The sequence below is a fragment of the Falco rusticolus genome, chromosome 5, assembly GCF_015220075.1.
Source record: "Falco rusticolus isolate bFalRus1 chromosome 5, bFalRus1.pri, whole genome shotgun sequence".
NCBI classification, from domain to species: domain Eukaryota; kingdom Metazoa; phylum Chordata; class Aves; order Falconiformes; family Falconidae; genus Falco; species Falco rusticolus.
Window position 1 is genome coordinate 22,724,092 of NC_051191.1, and position 18,611 is coordinate 22,742,702.

General features: G+C 43.9%; 1 protein-coding gene across 2 annotated transcripts in view; it reads left to right on the forward strand.

Annotated features, from left to right (window-relative positions):
* Positions 1-1,642: 1,642 nt before the first annotated feature.
* Positions 1,643-18,611, forward strand: part of FAM107B (family with sequence similarity 107 member B) — a 62,739-nt gene continuing 45,770 nt past the window's right edge. Inside the window, exon 1 of one of the 2 annotated variants that reach the window (XM_037389124.1) lies at positions 1,643-1,809. The gene's annotated coding sequence lies outside the window, so the exon portion shown is untranslated. The remainder of the gene's footprint in view (positions 1,810-18,611) is intronic. The other variant, XM_037389122.1, reaches the window with a different exon arrangement.

Sequence of the window (18,611 nt, forward strand, 5' to 3'; positions counted from 1 at the left end):
GCTGTTTGCAGTTCCCTAGTCATACACCATTTCCCCCTCCCATGCTTTGGATGGAGGGCTGCTTACGGAACAGGGAACTGTTCGATATTTATAGTCCCTCGTTCATCTAGGCACATCATTGTACTGCATTTAATAAAAAAAAAATAATCAATTTTTATGAGGTTTTTCTCCATACAGTATCCATGGGCTCCACATACAGAACAACTATATCTCACAACACTCCTGTAAAAGAAAGAGCACCTGGTGAATGAAGCTGCCCGTAACCAGGGCTGACACTGTGAACATGGACAACACAAATGGGTGTCCAACTTGGCATGCCATAGGTGACTTTTTGAGGCACGTGTAGTATTTTAAAACATTCCTGTTGTTCACAGCATAGCTCTGATGGCTTATGTCGGTGCTGGGCAACAGACTCAAATTGAACCAGAACTAACAGGGGCCACCCATGCTCTGCATTTCATCCATTTGCTAGGTTTCACCCGGGCTGCCTTTTTTTCCTAGTGAAAGAACAGCCACACACAAAGACCTGAGCAGTCTTTTAGGACAAACGAGCACTCTGGATTGCAGCCCTGCCCTGCAGAAAACATGTTTCTCTCTACCCACTGGCTCCTCTTGCCATGCTGGGGCAGTGGGTTATTGAGGACAGATTTGGCGGAAACAGCACCATCTACTGAGAACCCAACATCCTTCCTACAGGGATTCTTTGGGGTTGGGAATTTTTGGAAGGAAAGGCAGCCCAAGCGACACTGAACGCTCAGCTCCTCAAGTTACTGAGCTCCTCACATCAGTCTGACGCTTTCCATCCCTGGGATGACTCAAGTTGCTTCCGACACTTTGCTGTGATTCAAGTCATCTACTCTGAAGAGACGCAAAATAACCCTAGTGATAAATGTATGAAAGAAATTGATTCAACCCAAGTATGCACACCAATGTATAAATACACATTTCATCCCCAAAGGACTTTTTTTTTTTTTTTTTCTCCTGTGTGTGTGTTCATTCCCAAGGTCTGTCCAGGCTGTGTTGTGTCCCAAGCCCTCGGTCATGCTGCCATTGGGTATCACTTGATATCAAACAGACTTTGGGGCACGCTGAGGCACACGTTGGCTGGCCGGCCGTGGGTTCCTTGGCTTTTATTTGGATGGGTTCGCTCCCGGAGTGGGGACATTGATTCCTAGACGGACCAGTGGAAATATCCACAGGGAACGAGGCTCCAGGCCCGGGAATGGGGGAAGAAACCGCTCGGGGCAAGTTAAAGGAAGGCGCAGCTGGGAGCCTCCCGTTGCAGGTGAGGGAGCACTCGGAGGAGCCAGGCTGGCCCACCGCCTCGGGCACCCCGCCTGCGGTCCCTCCCGTGCGGGGCGGCCGGGCCTGGCTGCAGCCGCCCGCCCCGCTCCGGCAGGGCTGCAGGGCGCTCACCGCCGCCTCCACACCCCCTCCTTTCCCCCCCGTTTCTCTCGGGATTTCCAACCAGCCAAGCCCCCCCAGCCCGGATTTTTCCACGCCTGACAACAAAGGAGGCGGGCGGGCGGCCGGCCTCGGCGGTGACTCAGCGGCGGGCCCGCCCCCGGCCCGCCCCGCCGCTCCCCTCCCCTCAGGCGAGGCCGGGCCGGCTCCGCGCGTGTGGCGGGGCCGCGCCGGCGGGCAGGCGGGCGGGCAGTCTGCCCGTCAGTCAGCCAGCCAGTCAGTCAGTCCGTCAGCCAGCGGGCGGGCAGCTGCCGGCTTCCCTCCTTCCCTGCTCCCGCCGGGCGCCTCAGGGTCCCCCTGCCCTCGTCCCCCGCGCTGCCGGGCGGGGAGAGCCGCCCCGGCGAGGTAGGTTTTGTGTCTCCTCACACAAAGGCGCGGCGCCGGCGGGGAGGGACGGGACAGCCCGGGGGGGGGGGGGGGGGGGGGGGGTGGGCTGAGAGAAGGCGGCTCCCGCTGAGGGTCCGCGGTGTGAGGGACGGCGGGGGTCGGGGTGCCGCTGGTGGGAGGGGGCCGTGGGGCTCCGCCGGGAGAGCTCCGTCTCTGCTCCTTCATCAGGGAGACGCGGCGAGTTAACCGTGGCGCTGCAAAAGAAAAAAACAAAAGGGGGTGATGGTGGGGGGGCAAAGTAGAAGGGAGTCGGCGGGGCGCCTCGGCGTGCGGCGGGGGCAGCTTCTCTGGCGGCTCTTGCCGCGGCCCGGCGGGGTCCGTGGGTGCAGCCTGGTGGGGTGTGTGGTGGTGGGTAGGAGGAAGAGGTGGAAAAGGAACAGCAAATAAATATATATATATAGATATGTCTGTTGTTTCCTATATGTCCTGCCCTGTAAAATGAGAATTCAGAGCAGCTGAACTTCTGATGCGGACAGTGGATGTTTCCTTACAAACCTATGAAAAGAGTAAGAGCTGGAGCGCGGCGAGCCCCGAGGGCCTGCGCTGACCCTGCGGCCGGCCCTCCTGCTGCGGCTCTGTCAGTTTCCCTCGAGGGCCCTGAGAGTACCAATATCCAGTTCTTCCTAACAGGTTGGGTTGAAAGCCAGCGTGGCTGGCCGGCGTGACTGCATGGATAAGTGTGTTTTGAGGGTTCACAAAGGGAAGGGACACAACACAGGAGCTCTGTGTAGCTTAAACTACTTGTTTGCTTCTGCTGGATTTTTTTCATGGCTTCATGAGTTCTGGCATGTATCGATACTGTGTTATTGCAGTGTATGCCCGTGGCTGGCGTTGGAGCAGAGTCTGGTCCCAGAAGTTCAGGGCGCGCTTGTAGCAAACTCAACAGAGAGGTGGGAACCTGTGAGCTTCTTGGGTTTTGTTGAGAATTCGCAAAGTCAAACAAAAATGCAACAAAATGAGGAAGAGATGCTTCTGTGTGAGCATAGTGTGGTTGCTGTGTATAGTTTGTGGTGGGAGTATTGTTGAATAACTCTCTGGCAGCAGTGCTGTTCTGCATTGTGGTACATATATGTGTGTGCTAAATCCTGTAGCACCAATGAAGATGTTTAAATTTTGTTGACTTGGCGGAGCAGTATGAGCGTGGAAGAATGTCTCTAAAGATGAGAATAATTGCATGTGGATCTTGGGGACAATTTGAGAGGCATTTAAACAGTCTTTGATCTCCCTGTGATATCAGCAGAATGCTGAGAATCTCTTGCTTTATTGATGGATGTTTTCCTAGCAATATATGGACGGACAGCATATACTATGAATGTGATAGCTGCTCAGTTATTGTCAGCAATATTTGCTCAGGGACATTAAAAAACTTTACTGGGCTTTATTAAAAAGAACCACAAACACCCCATATCTCCTAAAACAAAGCCTTTATTGTCTTCAAGCAACTGTGGGCCAATTTCATGCTTGGTGTAATTCCACTGATGTCAGTGGACTTTTGCCAGGGATGATTTTGGCAGGTGAAGTGTCACTTCTGTTTTTCAAAGTCCCAAATGCTCAAGAGTAATGTTGCTGTTTTGCTTCCAGCACCTAAGTATTGTTAATTAACATGGTTGCTGATGCTTCCCAAAAAGTGAAGAGGAAGGGGTGGGAGAGTTATCTCATCAGGTCCTCTAAATGCTTTCCCACTTGCTTTGTCCTCTGCTTCAGCTCTTACATCCCTTAATTTACTATCTTCTTTCCTTTTCAGTCTTAGCATCTTTTTTTTTTCTGTCTTCAAAATTAAGATAATTTCTCAGAACTCCAGCTCACCCTTGAGCGTTTAAAACTTTTGAGACTGTTTTGACCCCTACAGCACTCCTGGGTGACAGGGTAAGTGAGGAGCTAGCTGTGTGGCAGCTGCAGTTGGGAGATCTTTCTCGTACATGCACGTGCCTCTTCTTTACAAGCTGAGTTATGTGTTGGCTATGGTCAGTGCATTTGCTGAAGTGGCAGATTGTTTGACAGTCACGCAGTGGAACAACCAGGCTTGAGAGAAACCGAGTAGTGCGGGGTTTGGGGAGTCCCTCAGTTTTTACATAGTGCCATGCTCAGGATGTTGAGAAACAACTGTTTTTGAGAACGGCCCTTCATATCATCAGTAAGGACAGGAAAATATCTAAAAATTGGGGAAAAGGGAAAAATGAAAGAAGATAGAAGAAAATACTCCTTTTTGCTAGCTGTGGGAGGAAGTGTGGAACTGTTTAACCAGGAATTAGCTTTAGCAGAATTTTGGCTCCATCAAAGTTTCAACAACAACAAAAGATTTTATTGAGTAAAACTGTTATCTTTGTATGCAGTTAACAGTATTAAATACATGTGGCCAACTCTAAGGCTGTTCTGGCACCATGATAGTTTTAAATAGAGCAAGTTTCATTGCTCAGCTTTGCAGAGTCTCTGCTGAGCCATTTTTGTATCTGACATCTTTGCGCTGTTCAACTTTGCATCTATTTGCATGTCTTAAGTACACAAAAAGAGCATATTTGACACAACTCACAGCTGATGCCATCCTGACGCTCTTGGAAAAATCAAGCGTCAAAGAGCAAGATACATGCATTGTCTAACTTCGGAAAAAATGTGCTTAATTCTTTTTCAATTTAGTGATTAGTGTAAAATGTATTCTGGCTTGGCCAGACCTGGTGTGTGCTTGGAGTATTACTGGAAGTATGGTTTGCGGCTTAACATGTTGCAAAGGGCCTGTGACTCTTGTGTATTTACATAAAGTGCATGTAAGTTGGGGGTTTTGATGCTTAATTTTAACAGACAATGGGAGGTTTCAGCTGTGGAAAGGGAATCGGTCCCATGCTAACCTGAACATAAAGCTGCAAATTTGATGGGAAAAACATTTTAGGAGCAAGATAAATTATCTGGCTAGAACTGTGTTTCTCAGTGGTAATTTCCTCTGTCCACATCTTGCTTGTTCTCGTCAGGCTTATCTCTGTGCATGCTTCATTATATCAGTCCTGTCAAAACTGTGCTGAAGGAAAGGTGCTGTGTCTTCCCACTGTGGGGAAGACACCTTCCTTTGCAGATGGGGAATAAAAGCACAAGAAAATAAATGGGTCATCTGTGAGTGCATGGGAACTGTAGTGGTGCAAGAAGTTGAACTTGTGTCTCCTGAACTATTGAGTAGTGTTGAAATGAAAGAACTTCCCCCTGCACAATGGAATAGGAGAAGAGGCATGGTCCAAAAGGCATGGCATGAAAATAGGTTTGGTTACCTGGCTGTGATGCAATTAGTGGTCGATTGACTGCTCTTCCACCAACACCACACATGTTGGTCTTAGTTAGACTATGAAAAACAGGAGGGTTTTGTAATGATAAATGCTTAAACAAAGACATTCAGTGTACACAGGAGAGAGAAAAAACAGTAAGGGACATATTTCTTCTCCCTTCTACACCTGCCTTTAAATAGGAGTGCTGTTTTTACAGATGTGTCTCTGGCTGGATCTTTGGGGAAGTCTTTCGTCTAGCCTGTTGTACAGTTGCATGTGAGCAGGTACCAGCGGAAGGGAAGAGAAGGTTTTGCAGAGCCAGGAGGGTTGTGGTGAGACCAGGACTGCTTTTCTGTGACCCCAGCAGCTGGGTGAGGTGATGCGAGTGCAGATCCTCACCCTAAGAGACCAGGCTCATACTTCTTTTCAAAGGTGATTTCTAGAAGGGCAGCTGCTCTTGCTTTTGCTATGCACAGACACTCACGTAGCTCTGTTCTCACCCGGCTGCTCTTCTGCTTCAGGGCATTGGTGTGAAGGGCTGTGTGTGTTGCCTGACAGCTGCGTGTTGCGATACTCTTGTGGCAAAAATCTTACAGGGGTTATATGGACAGGGAGCCAGAAAAGGAAGGATGTGGTCTTTTGTTCCCCTTTCTATATAACTTGAAAATACCAGAGGATACCTGCTACCTCTTTGTTTTGTCACACTGGGAACGCTGAAGTTTGAAGTAACGCTTTTCCTTACTGCACTTTGGTGGTTGACTGTTATAATTGCAAAGTCTGTCATAGCTTTAACTTTAGTTTCAAAACATGGTTTGAGCTGGCAGCCTACTACTTGTGTTTAGGCCAACACTTTAAGTTTTGTGCAATGAAGAGCAGGAAACTCACAGGTGGGAGAGCAGTGTTTCCAAGTTGTGTCTGTGAAAGAATAAGCCACAAAGACTTTTTGATCGGTTCTGTGCAGTGCTCTGTCCACTGTATCACATTTTAAAATAACATTTGAAATCAGCAGTTATTCTGATTTTTTTAGCCTGGGTCTATAGGGTTTATCGTGGCTTGGTGCAGTTTGCTTGCTAGTATAGATCTTGTCTGGCTTGGAGTTAACTGAGTCTTCAGCAGGTCATCAGCTTGCTTGGATGGGACAAGGATCCTAGTTTCATGATGATAGTAGGGAGCACAAATGCAATAACCTTTGCCTTGTTTAACTTATTCTAGAAGCAAAACTCCTGGATTTGCTTACGTTTTAAAAATTTCTCTGTCAACATGAAGCTGGAAGGTTGCCTTTTGTGCACATACATGCTCTCTTCAAGAGAGGAATAGCACAGGCGATTTAGAAACAGTGGGACAAATTCCTTTCTTTTAGATGAGATAAATTTCTTTATTTTTACATTTATACTGCAATTTTAGGCAGTGTATGTGCCTGCAGGATGAACTGTAAAACCTCTGTTCTGCCCTTCAGCACATCTCAGCTTTTACCATTCACTGCTCCTCCGCATGAGCTGCATTAAGAATCCTGTAGACGACTGTCTTTACAATGATGAAGCATGAAATGTGCCCTTGATATAAGGGGTGCTTTAATGTCCTGGACAGCAACCTTGCTGCTTGTTGTGGTGGGATGGGTCTTATTTTTTACGTTGTACCCAGGAATTATTTACTACTTCTGTAAGCTGGAGAGGTAAAACCCAAAAATGCTTCTGAAGGAGAAACTGCCCTCATGTTTGACTTCGGTTTGAAGCAGACCCTCTACTTTGCTCTGCAGTATATTTTAGGGAGGGGAAACAGTGTCTTGAAATTATTTGTCGTTGTGTAGAGGGAAACCTATATTAAGCTGCTTTTGCTTCCTTTAATATTAAAGAGTTCTCCTGTCTGTGTTGGAAAGATGTTCAGTTCACCACGCTTGTGCCCACTGGTGCTAGCTAACTCACCGTGTCTGGTGGCATCTGCTTCGAATAGGAGCCCAACACTGCTGGTGAAAGGTATTTCAATAGTGATGGCATGCAGTGGGTCTGTGGGTGGGTTGGCGAGAGGAGGGTAATGATGGGAAATAACAGAATGATTATTTTCATTCCTTGCCTGTACAGTGAATGGGCATTCGTAAGACCTCATGTATGTACACAGGCTTTTGTTCAGGTGCTGTTCATAAAACGGAGTTCACAGTCCTCAGTAGTCAAGATGATGTGACAAGAAGTGGGTCAACACCATTCGTGTGTGCATAACTGCACTCTTAATCTAGGCCAGTGCCTGTGCAGGATGCTTCTGAACAAGCTGAAAAGATTTCAGGGAGCTGGAGCTCTTGCTGTCAGGTGGGTGAAATGCACCTCTAGCTGAGCAGAGCACTTAAGGATGGGGATCAGAATGGATGGTCTTAAGTTGCTTTACATGTTAATAAGACCATAGAGGAAAAGCTTTACTCTTTAGTACCTCTGAAGAGCAAGGAATTTAGTTTGAGCCAAAGGAAAATTTCTTCTTCCTGGCATGATGAGCTGCTGAGCAGCCTTTCAAATTACGTGCACTGCTGTACTGTTTCAACTGAAATACATCTCTACTGCCTCAGTTTTCTCGTAAGTGTCTTTGGGGAAAAAGATGACTTGCTGAGTATTCCACTGCATAGCTGCTGTGTCCTTCAGACTTGCTGCAGTAATTGAGCTCCTTGGTGCCCTTCAGGGAAGAGTGGGTGTCTGGGCTTGCCCTGTGATGCAGTTTGGGGCTTGGCTGGAAGAAAGGAAGAAAGCCAATTTTTGTCTGAAGCCACTGGGATCTGGGGGGTTTAATTTTGGAGGAACAGGGAGGAGTTTTGATTGGGTTATGGTAGTCTTTGCATTATGTGATAATTTATTTTTCTTCTTAATCCCAGAGCTTTTTGAAGTAACTTGTCCTTGAAGATGAGCTAAGTCATATAATGCAAGCTGTAGTAATACACATATTTAACTCTCATAATACCTGGCACATCACCATTGTCCCCTGAAAACACTGGCAGAAATTTATAGCCAGTGGGTATCTTAAGAGAATGGAGGAGAGGATGGGGAAAGGGTGATGGTGGATTTTCTTTGGATGGGAGGTGGTTTTTTGATATTTCTAAAAGTAAACCAACTTTTTCTTCCAAGCCTTAGAAGTACCTTTGAGGCCGCCCTTCTACATGATGTGCAGAACCAAACCGAAGTGCTGTGGATTGCAACCAGCTTCCCAGTTGTGCTAGCAGTAGGCTTTTTAAGGTGAAGAGATGACCTTCCGTCGGTGGCTGCTAGGGCAAGGGTAGGCAGTAAGCACGGCTTGCCTTGCTGCTCTCCAAACTTTCTCCTGTGTCCTTCATCATAGTGAGCAGTGCAGCGACCCAGAAGCCACTCAGAAACACTCAGGTGCAGAGTTGTCTGTTCTGGAAGGAAGCCCTGGCTGTGCTTTGGTTTGCCCTGTGCATGCTGTTTGTTACTACAGGTAGCAACTGTGGGGAGCAGGGTGCCTCTTCAAAGACAGCCTAAGCATGCCAAGTCACAAACTTGCAAAATATGAGCAAACATATTCTTCCTTTTTCAGAAAATACCTGAACAGCTAGCTTTAGAATTCAAGAAATTTAATGTCTCTGAAAAGCAGAAAGCGGATGAAGCCGCATCCCACTGAAAATATTTACAAAAATATTTTTTTGGAGTTCCAGCAACTGGAAGGCCAGCCTTGAAGCTTGAATGAAGACTGTAGTCTGTGAATGTCCATGCCAAGCAGTCTCAGGTGCAGGATTTAGTTTAAAAGGCTGAAGCACGTGTTATAGATGCCATTGTATTAAAACACTCAGTCTCTTGAGGAAGCTCATATCTGAGTTCTTGGGTCTGTCTTGCTTTCTCTGTAACTAGTAACTGATGAAACTGAGCAAAAAGAGGGAGATGTTGGAGGTACCAGCTGGCTGCGTTACAAGCTACATAATTTTCCTTATCCTGCAAAAGTGCTGTACTGTCAAAGTTTCCTGTAAAAATCCAAGAATTTACTGAATGTGCTGTGGCTTTTATTTTTCCCCCCGCTGTAGTACGTAAGCAGAATAGAATAAATTTCCTTGTCCGAGGACATGAGGACAAGTTTGCACATCAAGTTAGAAGAGCAAGTGTGCCAACTATTATTTTGTTTTCCAGCTATGTGAGGGCCCTTACTGCATAACACTGTCCTAAAGAGACAGTCTCTGCCCCAAGGAATGTACAGTTTAAACAGGGAAAAGAGAGGGACCGAACAGACAGTAGACACACAAAAAGGTGAAGCATGTTGAGATTTTTTGTGACACCAGCTCAGTGCTTTTGCAAACTTGAAGCAGAAAAATTTGTCTTGCGTCAGAGATCAGTTTTGCACTGAGTACGGCTGCTTTGCTGGAGAGACAGATTTTCACTGAAAATTTCCATTGTAGACGTAACTTTATGTATCTATATAAAGATGCCTCATCAGTCATGTTCATTGCATTACAGGAACAAATTTTAACACTATAAGCTGCACTATAGGGATCTATATACTTTCCAGCTAGTTAAAGCCTTCTTTTTCTCTGTAGAAGCACTAAAAAGGCATCTCCTCAACCTTGTTACCTGTTTCCCGGTAACTAATAAGATTAACAGATCCAAGACCACATGCTCCTTTAACTAAATGTAATGCATTTGCCAGCTTCAGTCAAAAACACTGCAAGGAAGAAAAGCACAGGTCTATACAGTAAATCTTATTTTCAAAGAAAGCAGAACTTAAAAAAGTTAGACCAGTATTCTTTGCTAGAAAATTTTTGCAACTGATGTCACTCTCATTGTGACGTGAAATTTTATAGCAGACAACTCTAAAAATGGAGGCCAGTTTGAATTGCAGAGTCAGATTGATCCGATCAGTGATATGCATATAATACAGCCTTTTGAAGGAACTGGGTGAAGAACTTCAAAAAGAAGCAAAAGTATTGAGATCCTGGGGGACTTCTTGAATGCTGTAGTAGTGAGCCGTATGGGTACCTAAGTAGCTAAATTTTTCTGCTCAAATTGTAATTCAGGTATCTGATCTCTTCCTAATCCACTGCCATGATTTCCTATGGCTGAGTAGTTCTTCCTTTCCTCAAAGCTGTCACAGTATTGCTAGCACGGGATGACTACAGACAGCATCTGCCTGGGAAAGGCTCTCGTTTCTGTGATGCTGAGGTTGTGGTCAGCTCAGCCTGTGATGTACCTAGCTTTGCACCCAGAAGGATGAGAAGAATGCACAGGTTTTACAGTGCTGTGCTAATTAACATCATGGTGTCTGCTGTACAAAATTCATAACTGCTGAAGCATCCCCATATTGGCTTTCAGTGAAACTGTTTTTTGGAGCCTTCCCCCCCCCCCCCCCCCCCCCCAATTATGCACGAAAAAAGGTGCTCTAGCTGCTGAAGCACAGTGCTGTCCCCTGTTTTACTTTCCTGTGTTTCTTCTGTATTGATGGAAGGCTTTGTTTTAATGCTCAATTCTTTTTGACTGCCATCATCTGGTAGCATACAAGGGAGGGCTGCATTTGTAATGCCTGTTCTGTGCACTGAAAGGCAAGAGTTTAGAATGAACTTTAACATAGAGGAGGGTGTGCTTTCAAGTTTATTCCTTCCAACATTGACTGAAACTGAATTATTGCAAAGAAAGGCCCATCAAATTGGGCATAGCACGCACTGATAAAACAGTGCTTCATTAAATGACTACTCTAAGGGATCATTTTGACTCCTTCCTCCCATTTTAGTATTGGATCTTAATCTCTTTATTACAGCTAACATCAGGACTAGTAGCTGTGGTGAGTTCATTTATTCCTTTTTTTATCTTTAATGATGAGAAGCCTCAGCTGACTTCAGGTTTGAAGCTTTACAAGGCTTGAGATTCATCTTTGTTTCATCTCCAGAGTTACGCTTTGGTTTAGAGTAATATATTTTTTCTAATAGGAAGCTGATTAACTGACTGTTAAATGAGCTACAGATACAGTTAGTTTACTTTCCAAGTGCACATTTAGAGTGCTGTGAGGTCAAGCAAAGACTGGAATTAGAAAGCATGAGATTACACATACTAGTCAGCAAAACACTGAATAGAAGAGATAACATTAAAAGCAATGAAATAAGGAGCTCCCATTTCTATTGGGTACTTTCCCTCAGGAGGAGGACTGGAAAAAAATTCTATACATTGATTAAACTGGTATTAAATTTTAAGAATCTGAATGGTTATATTTCAATATACTGGGGCTTTTTTGCACCCCAACCCAACCCCCCTTTATTTTTTAATGGCCATAATTAACATTAACTCATCTTAGGGTATCATGGTTCACTAGAAGGGAGGCTTAGAAGCATACTGTAGGAAACAGTATCCCTCAGGAAGGAAAGGATATGAAAGTGTAACAAACCATTTACAAAAAATATAATGAACCCAGTTAATGTTGTTAAACTAGGTAATTTCTTCTTAGACTTTATTTATAGAGTCGTGGTGTATTCAAAGAACAAGCTGTCAGGATAAACAAATCCTTCCAATATCTATTTAAAGTAGATAAATGTTTATGATTGTCCTTTTACAGATTGAGAAATAGATCTATAGAAATAGACCTATAGAAAAAAAAAAGGCTGAACTGACTTGCCTACAGCTATAACTAAGTAGTGCAAGAACAGAATTTGAACTTGGGACTTTGAACCAAGAGAAAAACAAACAAAATGAAACACTGCAGATGGAAACATGATGAAAAGATAATATAAACTTTGTATTTAAAGCAGAAACTGGCTACCCCAATACAGAAATCATCTTCCTATAAAGGCCTGTAGGCAGCCTAAAAAGCTGCTTCTTACTGAAAACAGGATCTGGTTAGACCATGATCTTACTTGCCAGTTTTGTGCATCTTACATTACCCCAGTTAAGCTTGTTGCTTCTGAGAAAATTCCTAAAGACGAATTGGAATTCAAATTCAATTTTCAAATAACTGAAGTTCAGATGAGGAGCACCAGGCAAATTACGTTTCATCTTGAAAAGCTGCAACAAAACCATGGTAGAGATTTCCTTTACTTATCTCTCGGATAGATTATTGGTGTGAGTCACCCAGAGCAGTTATGCTAGATGTGGAAATATAGCTGACTCAAAGACAAGTGATTGTCATTGTTTTATGGGATGTCACTAACTGCAGTTTCATTAAACTGCGGTTTTCTCTCTGTCCTGGTCAGATGTTAATTTTCATTACAGTTTGAGCTGAGCTAGAACAAACGTTTCTCTTTTGCTTTTGGTGAGTTCTCTAGATCGCAAGGGCCATGAGCTTTTTTTTTTTATGTAAAGGATGATGCATCTTAAAGCACAATGCTTGCTTGTTTCTGTAAACTGCAAGCTGGGGGGTGGTAGTATTCATATAGTTACTGCACTGCTTTAGCATTTGTGCATTTTGGGAGAATAGTGTGGTTCTGTAACAGGGTTTGGGATACACACACTCCCCACCCCCACCCCACCCCACCCCTCTTCTGGAGATACATTTGGAAATAATTTGATTATTTTTTGATTAATTGCAGTACCTTGTGTTTTCCATCAATGCCTTTCTGTCACTGATGACTATTAATAGATAGGGAGTTTTTTAGTGGCGTTTCTGTATAAGTTTAAGCAATTACAGACTTTCTTAATTATAACGTCTTGTTTCTAAACATGCTAAGTTAAAAAGTGAAGCAAACAGCGTTCTGGACTACTGTACTGGACGTTGTTTGAATTGGATTCCTTTCCATTACCTGTCTTGTTTGCTCTGGTGCGCTTGTGATTCATTTGAATGTGAACTAGCCAGCATGTGACGAATGGAAAGCCGAAAGTAAATACGTAGTAGTGCCTGCTAAAGAATCAAAAGGTCCTACCGTGAGCCCTGGTGCTTTTAAAACAATTTAAATATCTTTCTGTAAACCAATTGTTGAATGAAGAGCGAATGAATGGAAGTTTAAAAGCCTGAATCTTTAAAGTTTGGAACATTGAAAGCCTAGATTAGACTTAAGTGTTATTACTTTGAAGTCCTTAATGGAAAGGGAGTACAAGAGCATTTTTAAAAGGGCTTTCTTGATCTTTGCCTAGGGTTTGTAATTGAATCTAAGGCCTGAAGTTTACAGGGTCGATTTGGCATTGGAGTGGGTGTATCTATTCACATGTAGGGTGGTCAACTTCAGTGATCAGATTTTTCTGTTTTCCTCTCAACACTAACAGTATAGTCTCTGCTTTGAGCTGGGTTTTTTTCTGATGTGCATATCTTGTATGTCTTTTTTAGGAGTTTACTTGAATTTACAGTGCAATTTCTCTCCAGTTTGCCTGAGTAGTGTTAAGAGTATGAAACTTTTTATCTAGAGCCAGCTGTTTTGAAGCTGAAAAGCTAACTTCAGAAGTTAAAGGCCCTTGGCTGAAATCTGGCTAAGGTGTAGACATATGTGTGCACTAAATAAAAAGGCAGGCTGCCTTGCAGCTGTTAACTCGTGATGGCATCGGGCTTTCTTTCCTCCCAGCCCTGTTCTGGACTCCATGTGTTGCTCTGTGCTTTACGCCCTGCCTAGGAAAAGGCAAAGCTATGTGGCTCATTACAAGCATCTATGGATCTTCCAGAACTAAATGTTGATGTCGGACTGCAGTCAGGTCTGTGCCTGGTTCTGCTGTAAGCATCAAAATAAACAAGAGAAGTGAAGGTGAAGTAGACAGTAACTGGAAAGACTTCTGGGGACAGGACTTGCTTGTCAGCAGAAAATCTGACCTGGGATTAAACTGGGTTTGTTCTCATTGCAGCAGGGTTAGATCTTGTTGCATTATCCTGTATAAGACAATTTGTTAAAGGTTAATAGTTTCTTTTTTTTTTTTTTCCCTAAAATGGAAGTTGCTTTAGATGACAGGTGTCAATTATGTACTTGACCAATGACAGGAAGTTTGTAAAATGACTGAAAGTGGTTCTTGCAAGAATCTGAGATTTTAATCATGTTCATCGCAGTGATGCTGTATTTTTCCTAATAAAAGAGCTGTTTGTACCTAAAGCTGGAATAAGTTTGGCTTTTGGGGCTTTTTTATTTGGTTTTGTGTTTTTACTTAAATGTGCCACAGAAGCCAGAGGTGTCCTACAAGACACCTACTTTCAGAAGGGATGCAGGCAGGTAGGTACATTGGAGTTGACCTTTTCATCATCATCATGTGTAATAAATTTTGACCTGACCTCTGGATAGGGGAAGAAAATTGGTCAGACTGTAATACCAGACTGAAAAGAAAATGAAATGCGAGGTAACAAAAAGAAATAAAAAATGTGATATATCTGTATCTCATGTACAACGTATTTCTGCTACAAACTGAAGCTGTAAACTTTCTAGCTGATCTGCGTGAGATAAGTTTGCATGGACCTTACAGAGCAGCATCACAAGTTTGAACTCCTCCATGCTGCACAACTAACTCCCTGTTGTCATCCAGATCACATGTAGTCAGTGCTGGGATCCTCCCATTTTGCCTTCCAGAAACCTTGGTTTTGTTTTCCTGTTGTCTAGCAGCACTGGAATGAGCCCTGTCAGAGCCTGGACTCCTGGCTGGAGTCTTTCCTTACTCAAATAGCAGTTTACATGAAATTTTGGGGGAGCTTTGTATCTTGTAGGATCTTGTAGGATCAAACGCTTTAAAAATTTGGCTGAAACAAGCAGAAACTTACAAGGAGGGGTGCAAGTGCCCACTTGCGTTACCATACAGGAAATCTAAGAAGGTCATTTAACTTAAATACCTGACGTGGTCCTGTATTTGCTTCTTGGCTGTGAAACGGTCTCTCTGGATATGTTTTTGCAGCTTAGCTTTCACCAGGGAAACTCCCTGTGTGTAGCCCAGCTCTGGCAGTTCGGTTTTCCTAGAGCCATACTGATTTAACTAAGGTGTGGGCATGGGAATACCATTCTGGATTTTTTTCTACTTCATGTCTAAACGCTTTACAACATGGTTGCTACCTTTTTAGAGAGCCTGTTGTACATGCAAACCACACTGATTTCCTTCAGCTCTGTTTAACTGTCATTTGGTGGGTAGCTGAGATGGGGAACATTAAATATGCTTTCATTCTTGCTAACTTTCTGACCAGTGAACCACATGAAAATTTTGTAAAGCTGAAGACGGGAAAGATCTCTGTGTTTTTCAGTCCCCTCATTTGGTTACAACATAAGGGCGTAGTGTTCATTTATCACTTCCTTCTAGAAGCTTGCTGTAACTGAATGAGCTATTCCTGTAATTCAAGGGCATGTGCATAACAAAGTCTTGAAAATGAGAACGGTTAAGAAACTTGTTATTTCAGATTGTTACATATTTGTAAACTGGCTGCAGGCCTTTGAGTTGAGAGACTAACCATTGAATTCAGCACTCTACTGTGTTGACTCACAGAAAGATGAAAGTTATTTTTACATGAAGTGGAAACTTAGACACAGTGGTATGAAACTCAGTAAGCCCCCAGTGAGTATATGTTGGGTGATTTTTTTATGGTTAAGGATCATCGTAAAGCTATTTCTTTGTATCAGTGACCTGTCACATCATGTAGGATCAATCTTTGCTTAAGTAGGAAATACTTATTAAGGAAAGCTGCTGCAGACCTGAGCTTGCATTCTAACTGTGTTATCTCTGCTGGCCAATAACCACATGTTTTATCTGGTATTCTTCCCAGTGCATGAACATGCCTAGTGAGTAACACATGAAAAACAAATATAATGAGGGTTGATACATTTGGCCAACGTGCAGAGTGTAAGGATCTCATTATTTTTTCCTACTTCCTGCCTTTGGTTTTTTATTTGAAACTTTTCAATACAGCCTAGGCAAGGTTCTTTCCCATTTCATCTGCATCCTAGTCTTTCTATGGGGGTGACTATGTTGAGCGATGAATTCTGGGTTTTATTTTATTTATTTTAGCAGTAGCTTTTTTATTTGGATCTTGCAGGAAGTTACATCTTTATTTTTTTCTTATTTTTTTATTGTTGTTGTACATAAAAGGAAGGCTAAGGACCACATCTTACAGAAGGGGGAAAAAAGAAGGATTTCAGAAATGTACTGCTTACTACTGTAAATAAAACTTTAATTAATTAAATGCTCTGCCTGGCCTCTTGCCCATGTAATAAATAAAAATCAGAGAGAATATCCTAAATCATCATTACCTGTTATCAAAAATACTTATGTTTCCGTTTACATTTTCATCCCACAGTGAAGCTGAACAAAAATTGACTAGTAAGTCTCTATATGCAAAGAAGTCTTGATTATTTAGGTTATGCAGTTCCCTGCACTTGTGTGTTTGCGCTGATGTCCTAAAGAGTGACCTTTATTAAGCCAGTAAGTATGTAAAACACCTTTGTGTATACAAAATGTATGGATCCTACCGCAGGACCCCTGTTGTTGTCTTTGCTTGTAAGGTCTGCCCAGGGTTGTCTCTATTTACTACAATACACAGGCTGCCACCTGCAGTATTCCTTGGAGAGGAAAACTCCTGTTCAGCAAAGCCAGTGCCTTGCCTCCTCCTATACCGTTAACCTGGTTCTTGTTGATGCAAGGTCTTTCTGCAAGTCCTGCTCAACCCAGTAAGTCAGGATTTAAACTGTCTGAGCGGGTATTGGGCAGCTGGGCTGCCAACGCAGATGGCGGCTTGTCTCGCCTCCCCCAGGAGAAATGAACCTCTCCTGCTCCAAACCTGTGCGAGGTTTTCTGGTAGTTATCAACTTTTTCTGCTGGAAACCGGTGATGGCCTGCCTGCCTCTCCAGAAGGGACTGAACCGGTATCAGTGCCGCCTGCAAGTGGTTGTCCTTTGGGTGCAGTTACAGCAATGAGTAATGAGGAGGGAAATGACAGCTCTGACTGCCTTGTTTTACTTTTTGTTCCCAAATCTCCCGGTTTTTTATCTCTAATCTTCAGGCTCAGCCAATGAGGTTTAACCGCAGATCCTAACACTGAGCTGATTACATGCAGATCTGTGGGTGAAACATTAAGCTGTCGGAACGGAGACTTGCTGTGCTGCCTGAGATGAAGCAGTGTCATGTCCATCAGGCAAACCGCATGTTCCTGTCTCCTTCCAGAGCCCAGTGGTCCCCAGGCACCGTCCTGTACCGCATGAGGGGAGAGCGCCGGGGCGGCATCTGCACTGTACTTTACGTGCAGCCCTGACACTAGGTGGGAGCTGGGGCTCTTGTCGGCTGCGTGTTTGGTGTGATTCTCCCCCAGTCATCCTCCTGTGGGCTGATGCTGTGGGATTGTGGGGCCCTCTCTCCAAAGGGTCACCCGCTTCACCTGCTGCAGGAACCGGTGGGGCTGGGCTCGGGTTGCCCTTCTGTAGTGTGGCAGCCAGGGGTGAGCTCCAGGCAGCATTACCCACTGCTGATCCTGGCCTGAGCCAGCTCCTTGGTTGCCCACTTACCATAAATTGCAGATGCTGCCAGTCTCCCCACTCAGCTTTTGTTGGTGCTGTTGTTGCAAGAAAGCATTTTTAGTAGCTGCTTTTCACCATCAAAATGTGAATCAGAGCTGACTTAAATGCAGGTGGGGGATGACTCCCTAAGCCAGGTTGTCTCTTCCAGACCCCTAAAGCAGTTGAGGCTTACTGCACATTAGCTGTCCTGAACTGTCTTACAGCTTCTTGGTTCCAGAGGGGGGTTTACCAGAGCTGACAGCCTCTCATGACAGCCAGCAAAGGGTGGGGAAAGGGAGACATCACCCTGAAATCCCGCTCCCTACAGATGGAGAGCCCTGGTGATTGTGAAGAGAGCGTTGAGAGCCAGGACTTCCCAGGGCTGCTGCTTGGGGCACAGGAAAATCCATCATTTTTTTCCAGCCCATTTTTTTCATTTCCTGGTTCACCACTCAAGTTAAATTTCCTCTTAAGTGCTATATACATTTGCAGTTTTAAAAATGTGGGAAAGGTGGTCTCGTGGCAGGCTGTAATGTAGTGCTAGTAATTATTCCAGAGATGGCCCCTGCTTTGCCTCTTGCCCTCTCATCTGTCATCAGCTCCCTCCTGTATTTTGTGAAGTTCTTGCTTCTGCTGACTGTGGCAGGGCAAAAAGTGAGCTCATACGGAGCTCAAATTACTGTTGAACCAGTTCGGATCTGTTTAATGGAAACCTTCCTTCTGCAAACCTTTTTGCACTCCTTTTACTTAAGTCATAAAACTTCTTCTGTTTGAACTTTATGAAAACAAACCAAAACCCTCTTCTGTGTTGGTTACAAAACACTTTGATTCCTTTCTCTGTTTTTGTTGCGTATTATTTACTTAACTGCTGCTGGAGTAGCATCTTGGGGTAAAAAGACACTGCTTCTTGGCCAAACAATTTAAATTTTTCGTAAAGGGAGATGTACAACCAAACTCTTTGTGAAATGAGTTAAACAATCCATTCCAGCTCAAGCTTTAAATAGGAAATGTGGATTGTTTCAAAAGCCAGGAAAATTTGGACATGATAGAGTATGGATGCGATAATACTTTTCAGCAGCTGTGGAAATAAAGAAAAAACGTCTGACTGGTTCTGGTAAAAGCCTGTATAAATTTATAACTTAGAGTGTATGCATATGATCTCATGAGACAGAGTGAAT